Source organism: Sinocyclocheilus grahami, unplaced genomic scaffold (genome assembly GCF_001515645.1).
Source record: "Sinocyclocheilus grahami isolate Dianchi unplaced genomic scaffold, SAMN03320097.WGS_v1.1 scaffold121.1, whole genome shotgun sequence".
Lineage (NCBI taxonomy): Eukaryota > Metazoa > Chordata > Actinopteri > Cypriniformes > Cyprinidae > Sinocyclocheilus > Sinocyclocheilus grahami.
This window is the reverse complement of record NW_015505300.1, coordinates 334,583-348,090: the sequence shown is the minus strand read 5'-3', so window position 1 is coordinate 348,090 and position 13,508 is coordinate 334,583. Positions and strand designations below refer to the sequence as shown.

Here is a 13,508-nt window from a genome sequence, read left to right as displayed (position 1 = left end):
GCTTAATCTCCCCAGCCGAAATAATAAAGCCCAAGAACGAGACCGACTTGGCATGGAACTCGCACTTCTCCGCCTTGACATAAAGCTGATTCTTCAGCAGCAGTTGTAAGAACTGACGCACGTGCTGAGTGTGTACCTGAAGAGATGGGGAAAAGATGAGAATGTCATCGAGGTACACAAAGACAAACTGGTTAATCATGTCTCTCAGCACGCTATTAACCATGCCCTCGAAGACAACAGGGGCATTAGTAAGCCCGAACGGAAGGACCAGGTATTCATAGTGTCCCATGGGGGTATTAAAGGCTGTCTTCCATTCATCGCCCTCGCGGATGGGGACGAGATGATAGGCGTTGCGGAGGTCTAACTTAGTGAAGACCTTGGCTCCCTGCAAAAGTTCAAAGGCAGATGACATTAATGGAAAGGGGTACCTGTTTTTAACAGTAATGTCATTTAACCGTCGGTAATTGATACAAGGACGCAGAGAGCCATCCTTCTTCTTAACGAAGAAGAACCCAGCACCAGCAGGGGAGGATGAGTGGCGAATGAGACCGGCTTTCACGGATTCCTGAATGTATTTGTCCATAGCCTCTCGTTCTGGACCTGACAGGGAAAAGAGACGACCCCGGGGCGGAGAAGTGCCTGGAAGGAGATAGATGGCACCATCGAATGGCCGGTGGGGGGGAAGCGAGGTGGCCCGGGACTTGCTGAAAACCAGCCGCAGATCATGGTGCTCCCCCGGGACCCCAGTGATATCAGCTGCCTCAACCTGCAACACAGGAGACACAGACAAAGGAGGAGAAACTGCACCTAGACAACAAGCATGACAAGACTGACTCCAAGACAATATCTGACTGCGGGACCAATCCACATGAGGGTTGTGCTGAGCCAACCAGGGGTGCCCCAGAACAAGTCTAACATATGGGGACTCCAGGAGGAACAGCACAACAGACTCACGGTGATTGCCCGACACAACAAGACTCACACGAGGGGTGGTGTGGGTGATAGTGGCTACAGACTGGCCAGAGAGGCCCCAGATCCTGACAGGGGAGGAGAGGGGAATGGCAGGGATGCCCCAGCTCTTGGCCGTGCTACAGTCCAGAAAGCTGGTCTCGGCACCGGAATCAACCAGAGCTTTGCAGGAGTGGACCAAGTCTTGGTTAGTGGCTCCTCAAAGGCTGGGGTTCCTCCAGCCCCCAGGACGAGCGAGGAGCCAAGCGTCGCTGACGCAAGCGAAGGTGGCTCTCAACTCGAGTAGCCAGATTGATAAAGCCCTCCAGGTCTTGGGCTCCTTGATGGAGCCGCACTAGTGTGGATGCCGCCTCATCTCCCCTAACAGAGCGATCAAACAGCCTTGTCATCTCACTGCAAAACTCCTCAAAATCCATGCAAAAGTGGGCTCTAGCGTCCCAAATGGCAGTTCCCCACTCGCGAGCCTTTCCCGTCAGCAGTGTAATGACATAGGCAACCTTTAACCATTCTGTAGCATATCGGCGTGGTTGCAGTGGAACTCCAATGGTATAGGACGGGTTGTTGACATGCGGCTCGGGTTCGCGGTGAGAATGAGACAGGGGAACCGCTGTTGCGGAGGATGACAGAACGTCCTGCTGGAGTTCATGGAAGCGGCTGCTTAATTCCGCCACTTGGGTATTGAGGGTAGCAACCTCCTGAGTGGTGGATGAGAGCTGGCTAGCTTGGTGACCGAGGAGAGTTCCTTGATGAGCTATGGCCGATCTGACAAACTCCTCACCCGCTGGATCCATCTTGGTCAGTCCGTACTGTCAGAAACGAGACCGGGATCCAACTGCAGGTGAAAACAAATTCCAAGTTTATTGAACTGGGATAACGGAAAGTCAATAATTCAGCCGGATGGCAAAACCCCAGCAAAAAGTCAATTCAGGTCAGCGCGGAGGTTAGACCAGCTGCGGTCGAGCCCGTGGGGAGGGGAGGCGGTGAACCGGTAATAGAATGCCGCTGATGAATCCCAGGGGTGGTAACGAGCGTGGGCAGAGAGGAATAGGACAGAACTGCCGAGGAGAGACAGGCCTGTGAGTAGCGAGAGCCACGGAAGTGGGCCGACCAGAGCTCTAGGGAGGCAGGAGGGTAGAAAGGGGGAGGTGACAAAAACAAGAACGCCAGACCGACTAGACTAGAAAAAATAAATAAAAAAACTGATTCAGACAAACACAGCATGGACAGAGACGATCTAAGCTGCTGCACAACATATTACGGACTGACACAAGATAGCATCCAAGAGGGCCTGATAAAGGAGAGAATAATGAGGACAAAACGAGGTGCAGGTGAGAAGGGAGAATTAGCTAACATGGATAACGTGAGGAGCGGGGTGAACACCAAGATGACAACAGAGCACATGGCAAGCCGTCAAAACAAAAGACCATGTGCTCCATGATAACAAAACCCAAGAAGACCCCACCGAAATCATGACAGCTCCCCTTTTTGCCCCTGACCAGAACCCTGACACAGTTCAAGAGGAAATCTTATACTTGAACATGCAGCATTATTACATAATTTTAACCATCATATACTGAGCATTACTCATTATCTTATTAATCAATTTATTAACATGTCTAAATGAAGTCAGTTAATTCAAAAATAAGTATATTTTTTCTTGCTACAACTGGAAATAAATGCGTAACACTTACATCCACTGTACTCTCCCCGGTTTCATCTGTTTTGTTCATCCCTGAAAAGAATAGCAACTAATATTTAACATAATCAAATAAGGACCATATTAATATTAATTTGCTAAAATACCAAAATGTAGATAAGCAACATTCACAAAAGAGGCAAAGTGAAGCTAATTTTTTTTTATCTTAATTAAAGAGTGTCCTCTCACCTCTAAGCAGCCTTTGGTCTATAGGGGTCACATGTCCTGAAACTTCCCCTTTGTCCATGTCAGGTAACATAGTGGGTGGAGCTTGGACAGGAAAGGTGGGTCTGTGTGTCTGCAAGCAATAATACACCAACTGATACTTACGTTCTTACAACATATATTAGCTATAATAATGTAAACTACACACCTGAATCTATTTATTATGATTATTTGTTGCTGTGATTTAAAAAACTTAATTAAAATGGTATTTCATAAAACTATTTAAAGGTAAAGTGTCTAATTTCTGCATAAGTAATAGCAGGTTTCACTACTATCACTCCTACCGACTCATGTTATCCATTGTTTGGAATGTAACCAAACAGGTATCCCAGCCCCAAAATCGCAGCATTGGTTGAGTCGAGAGTTAACATGTCACACAAACCGGAGGTTCCCAACCTTGTTTATCAACTGAACTCCTATGACCTTTTTTTTCCCTTGAAGTGCCCTGTGATATTTAAATTAATGCTTAAACAACTTTATATATTGCTATTTGGACATAATTAAAATAACTTATTAAATAATTTTGATTATTAAATTATCATATTTATAGGTTTAATTCTGTATATTTGTATTTGAAAAAATTATACATTTTTGATCAATTTTCATGGGACTGTAGGAATTGTCTTGTCTTGGTACACTCCTGTCATGCATTGCAATGCAATACATCACAGCAGCTTTGCAATTGGTTTTCATGTCACTTGTAACCGATCGGTATTAATGTCACCCCTTCCAGTACATGTTTTGGAGAGCCATATTTGAATATATATTTGAATGTAAAGCAATCATATTGCTTCAGAGTGTTATATACAGCATATAGTGTGATTTGTGGACCTCAGCAACTCCCTTCTCCATTCTTTTTCATTGGATGGAGCAGTCAGGACATTCTGCAAAAACATTCCTGCATTCCATGCAAGAAAGCAAAACATACAGTTCATTTTTTGGGGAGTGAATTATCACTTTAGCATTAAAAAATGCCACTCTTTACATTTACAGTGCACTAGGAAAGTAAAACAGAATTTTTTTTGGCTCAACACTGATACATAATTGATGTTCTTTCTGTCATGTGTTTGCAGAGAACAAAAGATTTAAACCCTTTTGATTCCTCTTAATATTGTAACAAAATGTAACTCCCTGGAGGGACAAATGAACCTCTTAAAGATAAAAGATAAATAAAGCATAATGTCAACAAAGAAATAATAACATTGACTACAAACAAGACAAACAAATATGAAAATTATTTCTTCTTTCATGCTCATCTATTCATCCGTGAAATATGTTATGCATTTGTGCATATAATTTAGAAAATTTAATTTTTTTTAAAATTCAAAACTTTTTAAAATTAAGATTAATTCAAAATCTGAAAACACGTCATATGAATCTTTTTTAATCTTTAATCTGAAATCTTCTTGCTTTTTTAAGTTATTGATACACTATTGGTCAAATAATTGGGATCAGTAAGATTTGTTAATGTTTTTAAACAGAAATACTGTGAAATATCAATACAATTTAAAATAACTGTTTTCTATTTTAATATATTTTAAATGTTATTTATTCCTGTGATGACAAAGCTGAATTTTCAGCATCATTACTCCAGTCTTCAGTGTCACATGATCCTTCAGAAGTCATTTTAATATGCTGATTTGCTGCTCAAGAAAGATTTCTAATTATTATCAATGTTGAAAACAGCTGTGCTGTTTAATATTTTTGTGGAAAACTATTTTCAGGATTCTTTGATAAATAACAATATTCAAAAACATTTTTTGCATCAATATAACACTTTTGATCAATTTAATGCATTCTTTAAAATAAATAAAATAAATAAATAACACTTCTGAACAGTAGTGTAAACACATAAAATCTGTAAATGATCCTTCAGAAGTCATTTTAATATGCTGATTTGCTGCTCAAGAAAGATTTCTAATTATTATCAATGTTGAAAACAGCTGTGCTGTTTAATATTTTTGTGGAAAACTATTTTCAGGATTCTTTGATAAATAACAATATTCAAAAACATTTTTTGCATCAATATAACACTTTTGATCAATTTAATGCATTCTTTAAAATAAATTAAATAAATAAATAACACTTCTGAACAGTAGTGTAAACACATAAAATCTGTAAACGGTATAATGGTCCAGAATAATGTATGGCTTTAATAAATGACACATTTTAAAACAATTAGACACATTTTCATGGCAAAACTATGCCATTGGGTTAATATATATGCATTTATTTTTAATCAGGTTAATAGAAATGTGATGTAATGTGTGCAATGAGGTGCTTCTGTCAAACCTTTTCTTCATCTTCTCTCTCATTTGTCCGACCAAACATTACTTCACGTCTCCCATGTTCTTCTTCATCATCATAATCACCATCACCACTTCCATCGCCGGAGGACTGCAACTGCAAAACAAAACTGCAAGGGTCACGAGCGACTCCACCACAAGAAGGAGTGCCAGCTCTACAACAACCATACCCAAACATACATTTAGCTTTCAATCTACTATGACAAATTTGCCTCTATAAAATGGCCAAGGATGGTGTAATTATATTCCGAGACAAATAACACGAACGAGACAGAGTAATGAAAATGCCCTCACACTGGGGTCATCCTCCTCACACTGTTCTTCCGCTGCCCTGGGGTCCTGTTTTATTACCAGCTGTTGAATAGACCCCTGTCATATTGAGAAAGAAACAGCAAGAGAAAGAAAAAGGTTTAGTTGTTCAGCTGTGTAAAACAAAATCTAATTGTTTATGTTCAAGATTGTTGTGTATATTTGCAGAATGCTAAGTGGTTAATCACACTGCAAGCAGGTTCATACACAAGGGCTGCCTGGAGCTGTAAACTACTGTCAGGAGGAGATTTGTTCTGTTACAGCAGAAGCACAGCAGCACAGATTCATCCAGAGCTCAGTGTTGTGCCAGAAACGCTTAAGGGAAGGTAATACATTTTGTACAATTATCAGCAGGCTTTCAGATGAAGCACCTCCTGCTTTATTCATTAGGATTTAATGGGTTCTTTCAGAAACACTTTCATTCAAGTACAGCTGGGATTTATGACGACCATCAGCTACTTTCATTATTAAAGGCATTATGAAATGTCCTAGTCCAAACAGCCATAAAACAATGACAAGCAAAACTCAATTAGGACCATTACAGATAACACAATAACTTTCATCAGTAATACCTCTGAAGATGTGAAAGAGCAAATATTCAACAACAAAACTGACAAACCTCAAAAGTGCCTTTACAAGAGAACACAACAGTAACTGCAACTCTCTAGAAATTTGAACCTTTGGACCTTTGTGGTTTTAGCCAGGTCTGAAAGTATGATTGTGTCTCTCTGTAAGTGTACAGTATGTGAGAGTTTTGTTGCTAGTGCCTCTTTTTCCTTGAAAGAGGCCCATCTAGCATTATGCCACGTAACACAAAGGATTCGACCTTCCTGAAGTCTTCTCCATGACAACAAGCCACCCTAAACACAACACAACCAACTGATGAGATAAAAGCTCTTCAGCTGGAATAGTTCATATGCTGTAGAGGACAAAGTCAGAATCAAAACTTTTGGTATTTTTGGTATGGTGGGTGTTGTACAATGTAAATGTGAATAAATTAGGGAACAATTAATTTATATTCAACTAATGATTTTACAGATAACACAATAACTTTCATCAGTAATACCTCTGAAGATGTGAAAGAGCAAATATTCAACAACAAAACTGACAAACCTCAAAAGTGCCTTTACAAGAGAACACAACAGTAACTGCAACTCTCTAGAAATTTGAACCTTTGGACCTTTGTGGTTTTAGCCAGGTCTGAAAGTATGATTGTGTCTCTCTGTAAGTGTACAGTATGTGAGAGTTTTGTTGCTAGTGCCTCTTTTTCCTTGAAAGAGGCCCATCTAGCAGTATGCCACGTAACACAAAGGATTCGACCTTCCTGAAGTCTTCTCCATGACAACAAGCCACCCTAAACACAACACAACCAACTGATGAGATAAAAGCTCTTCAGCTGGAATAGTTCATATGCTGTAGAGGACAAAGTCAGAATCAAAACTTTTGTAAACAATTAATTTATATTCAACTAATGATTTTGTAAGGTGATATTTTATTTAATTATCATTTTACATGTTATGAAATATATATATATATATATATATATAAAAGCCCTCAACAGTGCTAACAGGTCAAAGAAATTACTCAGCAAAATATTACATGATCAAAATTAAAACATACAATTTACCAGAAAAATAGGTATGAACCAACAATAAAATTCTGAGTGATAATTATGGCTTAAAATCTTCATGTCATAATTATGACTTTCTATGTCATAATCACGACTTATCTCACAATTTCGACATTTTATGTCATAACTATATCTTTTTCATCATTTTAAATTTTATGTCATAATTCTGACTGTCATTTTTTAATAAATCATGATTTTTATTCTTATGGGCTTCCATGGAAAACCAATAGATAATATTACAATTCTGTACTATTTTGTCTAATAAAATATAACATTCAAATATAAAAATAAAACACTAAAAACTAAAGTCTGAAAAAGTGAATTTAGGCATCACAACATTATAATGTACAGTATGAGAAATGGACATTTAGTATGAGATTTTCTAAATACTATATTTTACAGTATTATTAATGTTTTTAAACATTCACCTTAAGTGAGTGTTAGATTATAGCAAACGTAATCTAAGCATAAAAAACTGGGAAAATGAGCATGCATAATTCAGTATCAACTGATACCCCCAAAAATTGAAATGTCAATATTCCGTGGCAGTTTATAATCACAGTAAACATGATCAAAATAAAAGCACACTGCCTCTTTTGAACAGTTCGTACTTGTACACTCTCACTTTGCTCTAGGTAGCTGTCAATGTGAGCCAGTCAATTTACTAAAAGTACATATTCTCAAGGCCAAATTACACATAAAATCATCTCATGTCATCAATAATTGTATGACACCTAAACGCAAAGGACAAGGTAAATATGAATAAGAAGATTTCCGTGTGGTTTTCAGTTTTCAAATTTCAGTGTGGTTTCAGATCATCTTTTATGTTCAGTTATGTTTTGTGTGGTTTAAACAGTAAGAAAACGATATTAATGAAAGGTTTTTGAGTTTTGAAAAAAAAAATGGTGACCTACCACAAATCTCTCCAGGCCAGTACTGCCTGCATTTGCCACAAAGATACCCGAGCCTGGCTTAAAGTCGAGGGGCTGCTGGCTTCTCTTCAGGGGGGCACTGTGGTACTCCTCACAGTCCATATACAGCCGAACCTCCTCATGCTCGACTGTCAGCATGAAGAGATTCCATTTCTGTGTCATATCAGGCACTTTAAAGGAAGCCACCTCCATGCTGTCTGCAAGCCCTGGCTCGCTGTAATACAGTACAATCCTCTGGGTCTTATCCTCCACAGGCGTCAGGGCCAAGCCCAGGTGGACGATCTTCTGGGAGGGATCTGTGATAGCGAACAGGACCCCTCCTCGAGAGTTGGAGTGTTTGACGGTGACAATAATGGCAAAGTCCTCAGGTACAAATGATTGGGTGAGTCTATAGACTACATTAGCATGAGGCCTAAAATTGTAGGCAGGGAAACCCTCGTAGCCCGTGATGAAGGACACAGATGGAGGAAGAGGAACACCAACTAGCTCAGTGAGGACAAGGTGACCCTTGGACCCTTGGACCCTCGCTCTGAAAAAAAACACCCAGTAACAGGGGGAATGATTAAAATGAAGGACAATTTACAGCCCTAATGTCCCTTCCCAGATTTATGAAAATGTCTCTCTTAATATTACACAAACATATTGTCCTATCCATTGTTTCATGTCATGTTTATTAAAGAAACTTTGCTAACTAGGAGTCAAACTAATATGATTTGCTTTCTTCTGTGGAACACGAAAGGAGAAATTCTGACTGTGCCGGTTGCTCTTTTACCCCATAAAAGAATATTAAAGTAATCCATATGAATCATGCTCTATATTCCAAGACTTCTGAAAAAAAAAGAAAAAAAAAATCTGTGTGAGAAACAAAACAGAAAATAATTTCCCCCTCCTTAATACAGTATGATCAATAACAAACAACTTAAAGGTAAAACTTACATTATATGGCTTCAGACGACTTATAATTTTGGAATACGAGTTAAAGGGACAGCTTTTATAATTGTTTTGCTATTATTGAACTGAAGATTCATTGAACTGTTTCATTTCATTTTCATTGAACTGTGACAGAATAATTACTGAAAAATCAAACAGGTTTGAAAATGTCATAACATTGTCATGGAACGCCTTACGTATATTTCAATAACAAGGTATTACATGCAACATACATACAGCCTTTAGGTTTGAAAATGTCATAACATTGTCATGGAACGCCTTACGTATATTTCAATAACAAGGGCTACAAGAGCTAAAATCGAGCAATTTGTCTTTTGCATTCTTTTTCTGCAATTCCAGCTCCTGTTTCACAGTACAACAGTAAAACATTCTCATTAGTTCATGCCAATGTCAATGCCAAAGACTCCTCAAATTGACAACATTAAGAAATAATTGCTGTTTCAATCTGACATGTGTTCTAATGATAATAATGAGGTAAAATGTCAAATAAACAGCTCTACAGGTCCGCAGGGCTTCTAGCAAATTCTCTCAGCTAAGCATTCAATACAGCAGAGAGAAGATTCTCTTTATATAAATGAATTAAAAATAAGTTTAATTACAGATCACAGCAGTTTTTGCTGAAAATACACAGTAGTGCAAAGCAACTAACTTTCTTAAAGATTAGTAAACACAAATAATAAAAATATACTGCATATCACACTGAAATGCCATGAAGAGACAAATGTAGTTCATGAGTGTACACTACACCTTATGTATGCAAATCTCTCCAAGTTGGTTCATTACAAAAATACATTATGAAATCTTCAAAGAAGCTAAATACATTTACAGTCAATGAGGATGTTTGTGTCTTCAGTCTAAAAAAAAGTATATGTTCAACATTGAAAATGGCCTTTTACCAACATGTATCTAAAACGTTCTCTCTCCCTTCATCTCTCATTCTGACCAACACTCATATCACATTCAAATGCATTGAAGAGACAAGTGCTTCATGCAGTAATGGGATGAATGAGATATCAATTAAGGAACAAGTCTGGACCAGGGTTAATTTCACAATCTTCCTCTGTGCCTGTAATCAGCAGGCGGACCTGCAACCGATGTCTCCAACAGCGACCCCAATTTCCCAAAAACCTCCTGATCTAATCCTATCATTATAATATCATGTGATAGGGATTTAGTGTTATTCTCTACGAAAAGGGAAATGGGAAAAGTGGGCTCACCAAACACCACCAGGCTGAACTCTTTCACACAGTGTTGTAGTACAATTAGAAACCTTTTAGAGTTAAGCTATATTTCCTTGCCTCATGGGTGATGGGGATCCCAACACATAGCTAAGCCCAAATGACATTTGGATACAGTTAAAACTAACAAGACGGTATTGATAATTTGATATACATTCATCTTGCGTATGCAAATCTTTCCAGCTGGTCCATTACAAAAATAAATGGTAACACTTAATTTTGATAGTCTACTTAAGACATTCTGCTGACTATAAGTAACTTTGCAACAACATTTCAACTTATTCTACTAACCCTAACCCCAACCCTGACATTGCCTAACAGTCTACTAATACTCTAATGAGAGTTAGTTGACATGTAGTTGCAAAGACAGTTAGTAGAATGATTTAATAAAATGTATTTCATGAAATCCTCAATGAAATATTAAATTGATCAAAAGTCACTGTAAAGACTTTTACATTGTTACAAAAAATTATATTTCAAATAAATGCTGATCTTTTGAACTTTCAGTTTACCAAATAATCATGGATGTTTGTATAACAGCACAACTGTTTTCAACATTGATAATAAGAAATGTTACATGAGCACTAAATCCGCATATTAGAATGATTTCTGAAGGATCATGTGACACTGAAGACACTGAAACTTTAAAAGTTTGAGGTTAATAAGATTTTCTAATGTTTGCATTTATTTGATCAGAAATACAGTAAAAACAGTATTATTGTAAATTATTATTTGCATTTACAATAATGGTTAACTTTTACAATATATATTTAAAATGTAATTTATTCTTGTGATTGCAAAGCTTAATTTTCAGCAGCCATTACTTCAGATTAAAAAACGTCCTACTTCCCTTCATCCCTCATACCGATCAACACTCACCACTCTTTCACATTCTGAGAGGTCTCTTAGCTCGGGTTATGCTGAATCCCTCTGTGGGCTGAGGAGAGGAGGCTGGGAAGACAGGGGCTGTGCTCTCCTCTGGTGCTGTAGTGGTGGGTGCAGATGTAGTGACAGCAGGAGCAGGTGAGGTCATCTCTGGGACCCACAGAAACCTGAACCACTGGATCTGAGAGGAGACACTGACCAGGCTCAGGAGTACCAGATAGGTCAGCGGCAGCACCAGGGCTGCCATGCTGCTTGGCTGAGTGAGGTAGATAAGCGTACGTCGTCCACTGTTGCAACACCGCCAGAACACGCTATGTCGCTCCTCCCGCACGCCTCCTCTCTGTACCCCCTAGGAACCCCCTCTGTACCCCACGCACCACGCAGACTTTGGTATTCGGCAGGGCAGCCAAATGTCTGATCCTCTACTCCATCATAATGAGATTGTTGATCACACACAGAATGCACGGTCTTTGACCCCCACCTTGGCCCCTTCCTTAAATCCCCTCCACCTATTACCACCTCTGACAAAGATTCAGCCCATGGCAATGGGGATCGTTTGTAAAAAATGGAAGCTTTCACAACAGTGTGCAGTTATGGAGAGTTTGAAAGCTCACTAAATATTTTTCTTCAGCTTATACGGACATACAGTGCTAGCAAAGACATACTGAGTGCAGGGAGCAGCACATTTCAATAAGAAGGCATAAGGATGCTGGATGCGTTTTCAGTTCAACTGGGATTCAGTTCTGGTAAAAGTTCAGGCAGATAAGAAAAGTAATATAATAGAGCAGTGGTGCACAGTGTAAGAATGATGGTGATCAAATAATTTTTTATTCAGTAACAATGCATTAAATTGACCAAAAGTGACAGTAAATTTGTTACAGATAAATTCTCTTTCAAATAAATGCTCTTCTTTTGGAATTTTTATTCTTCAAAGAATTCTGAAAAAAGTATGAGCGTTGCCACAAAAATATTAAGCTGCACATCTCTTTTTAACATTGATAATAAAAAGAAATGCTTCATGAGCAGCAAATCAGCATATTAGAACGATTTCTGAAGGATCATGTGACACTGAACACAATGAAGCTGCAAAAGTTTGAGGTCAGTAAGATTTTGTAACAATGACTCTTATGCTCACTGTCACGATCTCTAGCTGGAGTGCCCACGAGCTCCGCTAGGGGGGGGTGCACCCCATCCTGTACCCTTTACCATTCCCCCCAGACTCCATTTCCCATAATCCTTTGCTCGGACTCATTATCAAATGCAATCACCTGTCTCTCATCACCGCATCAATCTCACACTATAAGAATGGCACACACACGCTCTCACATCACTGGTGATTGAATGTTTAGCCCTTCTGTGCTTCCTAGTGTCCTAGTTTCCTAGATTTAGAACTTGCCTTTCTCGTGTTTGATCCTTTAGACCAGGGGTGTCCAAACGGAGGAGCTCAACAGTGTCTACTATATGGACTCTCTGGAGTGGTTTTAGCAAGCCAACCCGAAGCCGGGGCCTCTCAGTGCTTCTACCCATTTGAGGTGAGAACACAGGAGGATACCGGCTCCACACGAAACCTATAGAATCTAGCGAACGTGTTAGGGGTCGCCCAGCCCGCAACTCTACAGATACCCACCAGCGAGGCGCCACGAGCCAGCGCCCAGGAGGATGCAACACTTCTAGTTGAGTGAGCTCGCAACCTGAACGGGCAGGGCACACCCTGTGCCTGATACGCCAGGGTGATGGCATCCACTTTCCAGTGGGCCATCCTCTGCTTAGAGACGGCATTCCCCATCTGCCGGCCTCCGTGACAGACAAAGAGCTGGTCTGAGGTCCTGAAGCTTTGGCCAAGGAGGGGCTGTCGCGAGGAGCATTAGTTCTGGGAATCAGGTCCGGGTAGGCCAATAGGGTGCCACCAACAGGACCTGCTCCTCGTCCTCCCTGACCTTGCACAGTATCTGTGCAAGAAGGCTCACTGGGGGAAATGCATATTTGTGAAGGCCCCGCGGCCAGCTGTGTGCCAGTGTGTCCGTGCCGAGTGTTCACTCGGTCAGGGAGCAGAACAACTGGCAGTGAGAGGTTTCTGGAGAGGCAAACAGGTCTACCTGAGTGGCTCCGAAATGTCTCCAAACCAGCTGGACCGTCTGGGGATGGAGTCGCCATTCTCCCGGGAGCGTAGCTCGAGATAGCTCGTCGGCTGCCCGGTTGAGCAGCCCAGGAATATGAACAGCACGAAGCGACCTCAGATGCTTCTGACTCCAGAGGAGGAGGTGGCGGGCGAGTTGCGACAGGCGGCGGGAGCGCAGACCACCTTGTCGGTTGATGGACGCAGCGGTCGCCGTGTTGTCCCGGACTAGTACATGCTTGCCTCATAAG

General features: G+C 40.2%; 1 pseudogene; it reads right to left on the bottom strand.

The window, feature by feature from the left end:
• The window catches only part of LOC107589812 (uncharacterized), a 14,116-nt pseudogene extending 2,544 nt beyond the window's left edge, over window positions 1-11,572 (bottom strand).
• Between the last annotated feature and the right edge of the window lie 1,936 nt (window positions 11,573-13,508).